This window comes from Crocodylus siamensis, chromosome 1 (assembly GCF_052110815.1).
Source record: "Crocodylus siamensis isolate JL-2025a chromosome 1, ASM5211081v1, whole genome shotgun sequence".
NCBI classification, from domain to species: Eukaryota; Metazoa; Chordata; order Crocodylia; family Crocodylidae; genus Crocodylus; species Crocodylus siamensis.
The window spans coordinates 20,778,505-20,790,214 of record NC_143395.1 but is presented as its reverse complement, the minus strand read 5'-3'; positions in this window follow the sequence as shown (position 1 = coordinate 20,790,214).

The window sequence follows — 11,710 nt, the reverse complement described above, 5'->3', positions numbered from 1 at the left end:
TCCTATCCGCCCTTCTTCCCTTTGTCCTTATCTCTTCCTTCTCTCTCCCTCACAGCTCCCCATTCTCTGTGCATCCCATCCCTCCCTCCCCTCCAGATTATTATTTTCTCCTGCCACATCTGCTTCCACTTCCCTGATCTGTACCTCTGCAGTCTCTCTCCCCTCTCCCTGCCTGCTTTATCTTGCCATACTCTCTCCATCTTGTCTTCTTTTGACTGTATTTGTGAAAGATCAGCAGGTGCAGAACATATCATCCAATTCTCTGCACAAATTACACTTCCATTCCTTCTTACATTTTCACACCCCATGACCCTTATCTCCTCACTCCATGCAAACCTCTTATGGTCAGGCCACTGCCAAATGACCCTCCTCCTTGTACCTCAAACATAATTTCAGCTATCCATAGTAACTCATCAGTCCTTTGTGGTCCCCTAAGGTAATTGCCAGAACAAAGCGTCATACTCACCTGCCCCTACCAGTTTTTCAGTAAATTGGATCTCTCCTCAGGATTTTGGCAGCTGAAGCTCACTGAGGAAAGCTCTGAATTATGTAGATTGGATTGTCCACTTTGAATGTACGGATTTCTGTGTGCCTTTTGGTATTTCCGGAAAAGTATCACAAAACCATATACACGATTTATGAGCATTTTCCTGATATGGACCATCTCAATGGATGATAGTTTCATCTGGGAATACATCAAAGAAAAATATTATTGCAGGCTTTGAGAAGAGTTGGAGGCTACAAGAGCTGTAAATTTGAAATTGAGTAGAGCAAAGTGCGTACTGGGAGTCACTGAACTGACTTACACGGGGTTATCGTCTCTGCCAAACAGGTGAAATCTGACTATATGAAAATTAAAGCAATTGAATTTGTGCCATGTCACTAGTCAAAAAATAGCCGCAACATTTCTTGAGAATCCTAAATACCTGGGAAAATGTATGTTTAATTTGTTAGCGAAGACAACACCATTGACAACATTATTTGTAAATACAAATGAATGTAGAAGAAGAAGAATCAGGACTTGCTTTGAAGCAACAGCTGATTCAAGAGCCATTATTAACATTCTACTTGTGAAAAACTTATAAACATTTAATCAGCTGTAATAGAGTTGGAGGAGTTGCTGCAGTAATTTTGCAAAAATATTACAGTGATTGGCAATTCACAAAAAATATGACAGCAATTGGCAAATATGCATCCAAATCAATGACCAAGGCAGAAACCAGATATGCACAAATTTAGGAGGTACTGGAAGTAATGTTTGCCTGTGAGATTTCACCAGTATATCTATGACCAGATTGTATATGAAAAAAGTATGGACTGTGTGTGGGAAAAGGCAGTAAGCTCCTAATAGCACTACTTAACAAACAATTACAATTTGTACTATAAGGATTCAAAGAATCATGTTCCAGATGCAAAAGTATGATTTAGTCTGGACCAACATGCCAGGTAAATATATGTTTCCTGTGGATGCACTCTCTAATGCTATATATCCTGCTATAGAAACAGGAAAGACCTATGAGATAGAGGTGGAAGCCTATGTAGATTTATTTATCATATAATTTAATATAGCAGATAGAAAACTGCTGCAAATAATAATTTTTAAAACTTGAGAAAGACAACTCAATAGAAGTCATGAAAGAAATGATAGTTATATGTTGGCCAGAGTACTTAAACATCTGCAACGTAGCAGTAGCAGATTACCAGAATTGTGGGCATGACATTTTGGTGGTAGAAGGCAGTTTTTTAACGCAGATACACAAAGCTCTTGGTTCAGAGGTGATATCCTTTACTAGACCAACTAAATAGTAGCAACGTTTTTTCTTTCTTTGCAGTAAGTTAATGATAAAGCAGTAAGTTAATAATACTGAAGAGCCTCTGAAACGAAATGCTGCAGAAGATCCATGAGGGCCATTTAGGAAGAAAGAAATGTAAAAAGGAAGTACATGAAGTGATGTACTGGCCCAGGATCAATATACTATTGCAGGCATTGTTAATCTGTTTAAGTTTCAACCACATCAGCAGGTTGAGCTGCTCCAACCCATCCAGTTCCATCCAGGGTATATGAAAAGGCTGTCATTGATCTATTTATGTAGAATTCAAATACTTATTTAATAGGTACAGATTACTATTCCTTGTATCCAGAGGGATCCACTTTGCCCAGTACTATCAGGAGCTCCTCTAGCCAGGAGTTTCTGGTAGCCAATCTGCAGGTCATATTTGCAAGGCATGGGATTCTAGAGGAAGTTTTTAATGACATTGGGTCTCAGTTCTCTGATTCTGAGTTTCATAGATTTCATAGACATCAGGGCTGGAAGGGACCTCGGGAGATCATCGAGTCCAGCCCGCCGCCCAAAGGGCAGAAAGTCAGCTGGGGTCATAGGATCCCAGCAAGATAAGCATTCAATTTACTCTTGAAGGTGTTCAATGTAGGTGCTTGAACCACCTCCGCTGGCAGACTGTTCCAGACCTTGGGGGCTCGGACAGTAAAGAAATTCTTCCTTCTGTCCAGCCTGAAACGGTCTTGCAGGAGTTTGTGACCGTTTGACCTAGTCATCCCTTGGGGTGCTCTGGTGAACAAACGTTCCCCCAGATCCTGGTGGTCACCCCGACAACCTTATAGGTAGCCATCAGATCACCCCTGAGCCTGCGCTTTTCCAGGCTAAAGAGTCCCGTGGCTCTCAGCCTGTCATCGTAAGGTCTGTTTTCCTGACCTCTGATCATGCGCGTGGCTCTCCTCTGGACTCTCTCAAGCTTCTCCACATCCTTTTTGAATTGTGGAGCCCAAAACTGGACGCAGTACTCCAGCTGCGGCCTCACCAAGGCCGAGTACAAGGGGAGAATGACGTCCCGGGATTTGCTCGAGAAGCATCTATGGATGCAAGCCAGCGTTTTGGTCGCTTTACTAGCCGCAGCATCGCATTGCAGGCTCATGTTCATCTTGTGGTCAATGATGACCCTCAAGTCTCTTTCTTCTGTAGTGCTAACCAATGTAGCACTGCCGAGCCTATAAGGACGCTGCAGGTTTTTCCTCCCAAGGTGGAGAACCTTGCATTTTTCGGTGTTAAACACCACGAGGTTCTCGTTTGCCCATTTGCTGAGCTTGTCCAGGTCAGCTTGGATCACCCGCCTGTCCTCTGGCGTGGAGGCTTTGCCCCAAAGTTTGGTGTCATCGGCGAACTTGGCCAGTCCACTCCTGACTCCAATGTCCACATCGTTAATGAAGATGTTGAACAGTATGGGTCCCAGGACAGAGCCTTGAGGCACCCCACTGGTCACAGGGCACCACGATGAGTGACTGCCATCAATAACAACCCTCTGGGTCCGACCACGGAGCCAATTTCCCAGCCAGCGGATCGTGGTGGAGCCAAGGCCACAACTGGCCCGTTTGGCCAAGAGCTGATCATGGGATACCAGATCAAAAGTTTTTTGAAGTCAAGATATATGACATCAACCTCTTCTCCCTTGTCCTGGTGATAGGTCACCTGGTCATAGAAGGAAATGAGATTGGTCAAACAAGACCTACCCACAACAAACTCATGCTGGCTATCCCTTGGAACGTTAGCGTGGGCCAGTCCCTCAAGGATGGCCTCCTTAACAAACTTTTCTAGGATCTTCCCCAGGATAGAAGTAAGGCTAATGGACCTGGAGTTAAAACAATTTCCCCAGGATTGGGACTTTTCATATAAGACAGCAGACCTTAATTATCCCCATTTGAATAGTCTCATGAAATGGTCTGTTTAAACCATAAAAAAAAAAATCTACTGAAAAATAATCATTTGACAGTGGGGGTGATTTTCTGAAAGCAAATGGCTAGTCACCAGCACATCTATTAATGTGTTGACAGATATGTTCTAACCTACCAATCTGTGACAGCTTACTGGTGCTGTCAGAGAGATGAAAGAAACTCAGAAGCAGTAACAAAAATGGTATTTTGACAGAGGAGCCTGGAAGCTTCCAGTACTAAAGTCTGGTGACAGAGCGAATCTGAGAAATTACGCCTAAAATAGATAGGATCAACAAGGTACTATGAAGTGCCTAGTGAATCCATGTTTACATCTGATCCAAATAGAATAGAGAAGTATATTCAGATGTAATTATTGGAATCGATGAGCACTCCCAAAGAATTCTCAGGTCCATAAAGAATAGTTGGACATGGACTGTTCTCAACTGACTTTTCCAATCTTAGCAACAGAAATAGAAAAAAGACCCAGATCATCAATAAGCAAGCTCCTCAGATGCCTCAAAAGCTCAGATTCCTCATCAGTCGGGAAGGAAAGTGAAACCTCCTGAAAGACGCATATGCTGTAAACAGATATCTCATTTAAAGTGATCCAAATCAATCTGAGTCAAAACACAGGACAAATGAGGAATGGCACAGCCTTTTACATACACAGCCATTCCAAACTGCAGTGCAATGCAACGTAGGTGGCTAGTGAGAGTATGCCCCTGGAATGATTAGCAATAACTTGCCATGGTTAGCTTAGATGTATACAGCACTGTCCCAGAAAAAAGTGTTAGCACATTTTATCTCATGTATTTCACAGACACTTCAAGCAGGACAATGTTTTCTCCCAGGGAGACTTGCTAAAAGAGCTTCAGAAAAGGTGGAATAAGAAAGTCAGTGGCAAAGACTGTCTTCAGAGTGGTGTGATATTAACCTCACTTCTGTAGAGAAGTACTCATGTATTTTTGTGTTAATAGATTGTTGTAGTTATTGTTAAGATGGAAGATACAGTGACAAAAGTTATCATTTAGATACCCACTATTGTTTAGAAGGATTGGGAACTGGGAGATAGTCCCTCAGCTAGAGAGCAGCCAGCCAAATAGTCTGCAGAGGCTTGCCTACTGCTCCACAATAAAAATTGTTGTTTAGATCCTCTCATTTGGCTTAACAATTAGGGTCTGTGAATTATTTCTGTTTTATCCAATGATTCATAAAATGAATAAACAGTCCATGCATCCAGAACCCAAGGCTTTCCCCTGGCTTGCTGTCCTTCTGGATCCATGACTCCTGCATTATTGTTTATCCAGTAACACCTTCTACAGACCTCCAACGAAGACAATTTTGGCCCTCAAATTAGTTAATATTGTTGATTAGGTAGAAAGATCAAAACTAAACCCAATCCAGTCTCCAGTACTAACAGAAGTAGAACAAATATATATTCTTGGCACTAAATCTAAAAATCCATATCCATGGATTCACACAGGGAACAATTTTGTTGTGTAAGATGCTCTTTTCACAAATTTCACACTTTAAAATTCTTTTTTAAAAAAACCTTCTCTCTCTATGTTTTGTATTTGAGATCCAAATACAACCAAGAAAGCAATGCAGGTTTCCTATTTGGATTTGGATTTAGATTCAGTTGGTATTGTACGTGCAAGTCACAGAATCATAGAAAATTAGGGTTGGAAGGGACCTCAGGAAATCACCTAGTTCAACCCCCTACTCAAAGTAGAAGTATCCCCAGCTAGATCATTCCATCCGGGGCTTTGTTGAGCTGGGCCTTAAAAAACTTCAGGGATAGAGAATCCACCAGCTCCCTAGGGAACCTGTTCCAGTGCTTCACCACCCACCTAATGAGAAAGCCTTTCCTAATATTCAATTTTAACATCCCTTGCTCCTTGTTCTGTCATCTGCCACCACTGAGACCAGTCTAACTCCATCCTCTTTAGAACCCCCCTTCACATAGTTAAAGGCTGCTATTAAATCCCACCTTAGTCTTCTCTTCTTGGAATTGGGCTTATTTAGTTTGCTCAGCCTCTCCTCAGAAGTCATTTGCCCCAGCCCCCAAACTATTTTTGTTGCCCTCCGCTGGACTGTCTTCAACTTGTCCACATCCTTTCTATAGGGGCCCCAAAACTGGACACGGTACTCCAGATGTGGCCTCACCAGTGCTGAAAAGAGGGGAATAGTCACTTTCCTTGGTCTGCTGGCAACACTCCTGCTAATGCAGCCCAGTATGCCATTAGCCTTCTTGGCAACAAGGGCACACTGTTGATTCATATCCAGCTTGTTGTCCATTGTGTCCCCAAGTCCTTTTTTGCAGAACTGCTGCCTAGCCAGTCAGCCCCCAGTCTGAACTGTGGATGAGATTGTTCTGTCCTAAGTGCAGGACTTTGTACTCGTCCTTGTTGAACCTCATGAGATTTGTTTGGGCCCAATCCTCCAATTTGTCTACATCACTCTGAATCCTAGCCCTACCCTCCAGTGAAGCTACTACACCCCCCAGCGTGATGTCATCTGCAAACTTGCTGAGGGTGCAATCTATCCCATCTTCCAGATTGTTAATGAAGATATTGAACAAAACCAGTCCCAGAACCAACCCCCTGGGGCACTCCACTTATTACTGGCTGCCATTTATTACTACCTGTTGAGCCCAACAATCCAGCTAGCTTTTTATCTACCTTATGGTCCATTGATCCAACCCATTCTTCCTCAACTTGCTTGCAAGAATGCTGTGGGAGTGTATCAAAAGCCTTGCTAAAGTCAAGGTATATCCACAGAGCCAGTTATCCCATCAGAGAAGGCAATCAGGTTGGTCAGGGATGACTTTCCCCAGTGAATCCATGCTGACTGTCCCTAATCACCTTCTTCTCCTCCAAGTGTTTAGAAAAGGGTTCTTTAAGAACCTACTCCATGATTTTTCCAGGGACTGAAGTGAGGCTAACCAGTTTGTAATTCCCTGGATCCTTCTTCTTTTCTTTCTTAAAGCTGAGCCCTATGTTTTCCCTTTTCCAATCATCCAGAACCTCCCCCAGTTGCCACTAGTTTTCAACGTGAATGGCCGGTGACTCTGCAATCATATCAGCCAACTCCCACAGCACCCTCAGATGTGTTATATCCAGCCCCATGGACTTGTACATGCCCAGCTTTTCTAAGTAGTCCCTAACCTGTTCTTTCACCACTGGGGGCTGTTCATGTCTTTCCCAAACTGTGCTGCCCGGTGCAGTAGTCTGCAAGCTGACCTTGCCTGTGAAGACTGAGGTAAAAAAGGCATTGAGTACTTTAGCCTTTTCCTCATAATCTGTCACTAGGTTGCCTCCCCGATTCAGTAAAAGACCCACACTTTTCCTGACCTTACTCTTGTTGCTAAGATACTTGTAGAAACCCTTCTTGTTATCTTTCACGTCCCTTGCTAGCTGCAGCTCCAGTTGCATTTTGGCCCTCCTGACTTTACCCTTGAATGCCCAAGCAGTATTCTTATACTCCTCTCTAATCATCTGTTCAAGCATCCACTTCTTGTAAGATTCCTTTTTGCATTTGAGCTCACCAAAGAGTTCTTGGCTAAGCCAACCTAATCGCTTTCCACATTTGCTATGCTTCCTGCACATCGGGATGGTTTGTTCCTGTGCCCTCAGTAAGTGTTCTTTAAAATACAACCAGCTCTCCTGGACTGTTCTGGCCTCCCAGGGGATCCTGCACATGAATTCCCTGAGGGACTCAAAGTTTGCTTTTCTGAAGTCCAGGGTCCTTACTCTTCTGCTCTTCTTTCTTCCTTTTGTCAGGATCCTAAACTCAATCTTCTCATGGTGACTGTTGCCCAACTTGCCATCTATTTCTACATCCCCCAACAATTCTTCCCTGCTTGCAAGCGGTAAATCAAGAAGAGCATGGCACCTAGGTGGTCTCTCCAATACTCACATCAGGAACTTGTCACCCATGCTCTCCAGAAACTTCTTGGATAGCCTGTGCACTCCTGTATTGCCCTCCCAGCAGATGTCAGGGTGACTGAAGTCCCCTGTGAGAACCAGGGCCTGTGATCTGGAAACTTCTGCTCGTCTGAAGAAATCCTCATCTACCTCATCCTCCTGGCCTGGTGATCTATAGCACACACCCACCACAACATCACCCTTGTTGCTCCTCCCTCTAGCCTCCCCTGAAGAGGCCTATCTCCATTTTCAAACTGGACCTCTCAGTAATCATACAGCTCTTTTACATACATTGCAACTCCTCCTCCTCTTCTCCCCTGCCTGTCCTTTCTGAACAATTTATACCCATCCATGACAGTGCTCCGGTCATGCAAATTGTCCCACCATATCTGTTACTCTAATCACATCGTAGTTCTTCACTGTGCAAGAACTTCCCATTCTTCCTGCTCATTTCCATTCATTCGTGTACAGACACCTCGGGTGTCTAGCCAATTGCCATACTTTCTCAGGAAGAATGAAGGTTTTCCTGTTGCCCCCTCCTGTTTCTGCTTCCTCCAGGTCCCTCACTTCCCCACTTACCTCAGGGTGTCTCCATCCCCCAGCTAACCTAGTTTAAAACCCTCCTCACCAGATTAGTGAGCCTGTCTGGGAAGATGCTCTTCCCTCTTTTTGTCAGATGGATCCCATCTCTTCCTAGCAGGCAACATCCTTGGAACAACATCCTGTGGTCAAAGAAGCCAAATCCCTGCTTGCAACACCACCTACATAGTCATGCAATGATCTGCAGAATGAGTCTGCTCCTGCCAGGGCCCTTTCCCTTGACCAGAGGGATTGAGGAACACATGACTTTCTGGAAGTATAGCATAAAAACCTGATAATACTGTATTTACTCAAATCCAAAACAAGGTTTTTTCCCTCATTCAGCATTGGGAAAATAAAGCCCCTTGCCTTCACATACAAGTCAGGGGATCTGGCAGCTGCAGTCACTCCAGACCCCAACCCCAGCTTGGGGTCAGAGCTGCAGTTGATTCCCACACAGCCTATGCCATTTCCACCTCCCACTCCTTGCCTCCCTCACCCCTCACTTTCCTTCAGCTATGGCTACAGCTCTAACCCTACTATGGCCTGGGACATAGAATACATAGTGGCTCTGAGACCTGCCTGGTCAAGCAGCAGTGGTAGCATCTCTGACCCCAGCTCAGACTACAGCTCTGACTTGGTCCCAGGACTGTGGGTGGAGTTGCCACTGCCACAGCTACTCCTGCCTGGCCCCATGTGGTCCTCTGTGCTCCAGGCTGGAGCTAGGGCCATGACTGAGGGTAAGTGGCAGCAGGGGAGGTGGGACAGACTGCAAAGTAGCAATATTGGAGGTGCAAGTGAGACCCTAGAAGGCCTCAGAGAAGCCCAGAGGCTGTCAGATCTGGGTTTTAACTTTGATGCTTAGCATAAGTTGTGCGCCCAGCTGTAGGCTTGGTGATTACCATAAACTTCAGACAGCTGCAGACTTAGAATAAGGCTTGGCATGTGATGTGCATTTGACCATGACCTGTTCCAGGCAAAAGAAGGAAGTTTGGAAATACCCTGTCCAGGTGACTGTGATCAGAACAACAAGCTGGCTAACTAAAATAAGGAACTTTTGACTTGGAAAAGGAGGAACAATCAGTTGCAAACTTTACTGCCACTTAAGAATGGAAAGATTACCTAAGAATTAGCACTGGTGAGACCATAGCTGGAGTACTGCATCCAGTTCTGGGCACCACATTTTAACAAGGTTATCGACAAGCTGGAGAGAGTCCAAAGAGCCACCCATATGACCAGAGCCTTACACGGTAAGCCGTACGAGGAAAGACTGAGGGATCAGGGACTCTTCAGAAGAAAAGAAGGCTGAGAGGGGACCTGGTACTGGTACCCTAGGGGAGTACATCAAGGTCTTTGTGAGCAACTGTTCACCAGGGCACCTGAGTGGAAAATCAAGAGTAATGGCCACAATATTGGGGAAGATCAGTTCAGGCTCAACATTAGGAAAAACTTCTTCACAGTCAGGGTGTCCAGACTGTGGAATAAGCTCCCTCCAGAGATGGTGCAATCACCTACCCTGGAAATCTTCAAGAAGAGACTAGATAGTCACCTTGCTGGGGTCACCTGACTTCTAGTTGCCTTTCCTGCTTGGTGCAGGCAGCTCGACCCAATGATCTTCCAAGGTCCCTTGCAGCCTTACAATCTATGAATCTATGAATGGAAAATTACAGTTAAGTTTAGCCATATATGGCAAGGGGAAGCAAGCTTATTAATATGCATTATATGGAATGGCTTAGGCTAATTATAGGATAACAAATCCAGTAACTATAAGGTTATATAAGAAGAAGAAGAGTCCGACGTTGGAATACACTCCTAAAAGATCCAGTCATCAATCCAAGATTCTTCCCTGTGCAGAACTCAGATGTAGAAACCTGGAGACCCAGACAAGGCCTCATGGCCTGATCAACAAGAGACATTGCATTTCTTATATCTTGGGAGTGGTGAGCATGCTGTATTACTTTTGACTAACTACAGTATTCAAATTGTAATGGCTGAGGTTATTTGCTTTTTGATTTAGAATTGTAACTGTTAGGGTTTGATAAATTTGCTCATAGTTAAGAATAATCATATGTTAGTCTGCACACCTGGTACAAGACCCTTAATAGGATCATTGGATGTAACAATAGGCATGGGGGGGGCAGTTTGCAGGCAAAGCAGGTAAGCACCAGACAGTAGAGCGGTGGGGGGGAAGTGACAGGTGGCACAAGTAAAGTATGGGAAAGCAGTTTATAATTTTTCCATGACTAGAATCTAATTATTAGGGGGTCTTCTTAAATTCAATATCATTTTGGATGTGGGTAAACATGGTATACCTCATATAGCAAGGTATATTATGTTTATTTCAAAAAACACAACTCAAGTGGATTCATGAACATAAGATAATTAATTATGCATCCTTTATTAAGATGGAAAATGGAGGTGGTATTTATTTAGGTAGGAGAAGTTTAGATATGCTGTATGTAGACCAAAACTAAAAGAATTAGTCCAATATAGTCCAAGGCAGACATTTGTAATTTATTATTCAGTCAAAAGAAACAAATTAGCTAGTTCTGGTTTTATTCTATTGTACCAATTAAGTCCTTGTTTTCCTCTTGGTTGTACCAAAGCTTATATGTCCATGTTTTTACAATATTAGTTATGCTTTCTGCAAATCTAGTCTTTTGTTTTCCAACTTCAGACAGCATCACAACTTTCCAAAAAGTTCAATTCATGGATAATTATTGCTTCCTGAAAATATAATTTCTATGTGTAATTGCCTCTTTATTATGTAGAGAAAGAAGAATAATACAATGTTATGCCTCAAGGATATTTGCTTATACATGTGGATTCAGCTGTTCTGTGAAAAATGCCAGACACATTATCATCCACAGTGCACGTGAGTTTCTGAAGACAAATCTATATAATTCCTTTTTCAAATCTTGCAAATTGTTCTTTGAGACAACAATCATGTTAATGGAAAAAGACATCTTCACTTTAGCATAACACAAGGTATCATTTCACTTCTTGTCCTTACATTGCACCATCATTAATTTACTTAAGTAATTTTATGGTAGAAAACATATTGGCCTTTTTGACAGTGAACACTACATTCAAAGGTATAGTGGCAGTTATATCTTGTTTCTTTGAACACTACCACTTCATATTTTCAACTTTTTAATCATTTTACAACTAAAAGATTCCAAGGCTCTGGGACTTTACAAATTATGAACCACAATCCTGCAATTTTGTTTATATGCAAAAATGCATTTCTTGTTTAGCCAAGTCCCCATTTATTTCAGTAATGCTTATGAATGTATAAGATATGTAAATTTGGATCCTATCACTGAAGAATCATTCTCCCCATCATATAATAGAGGGACTGTAGTCCAATGTATAGGGAACTCGATTGGAAAGCTAGATTTTGTGCCATTATTGACAGCTTTAGAGAGTTTGTAAGATTAATAACTATGTGCCTCAATTTTCCCAATATATAAAATATATC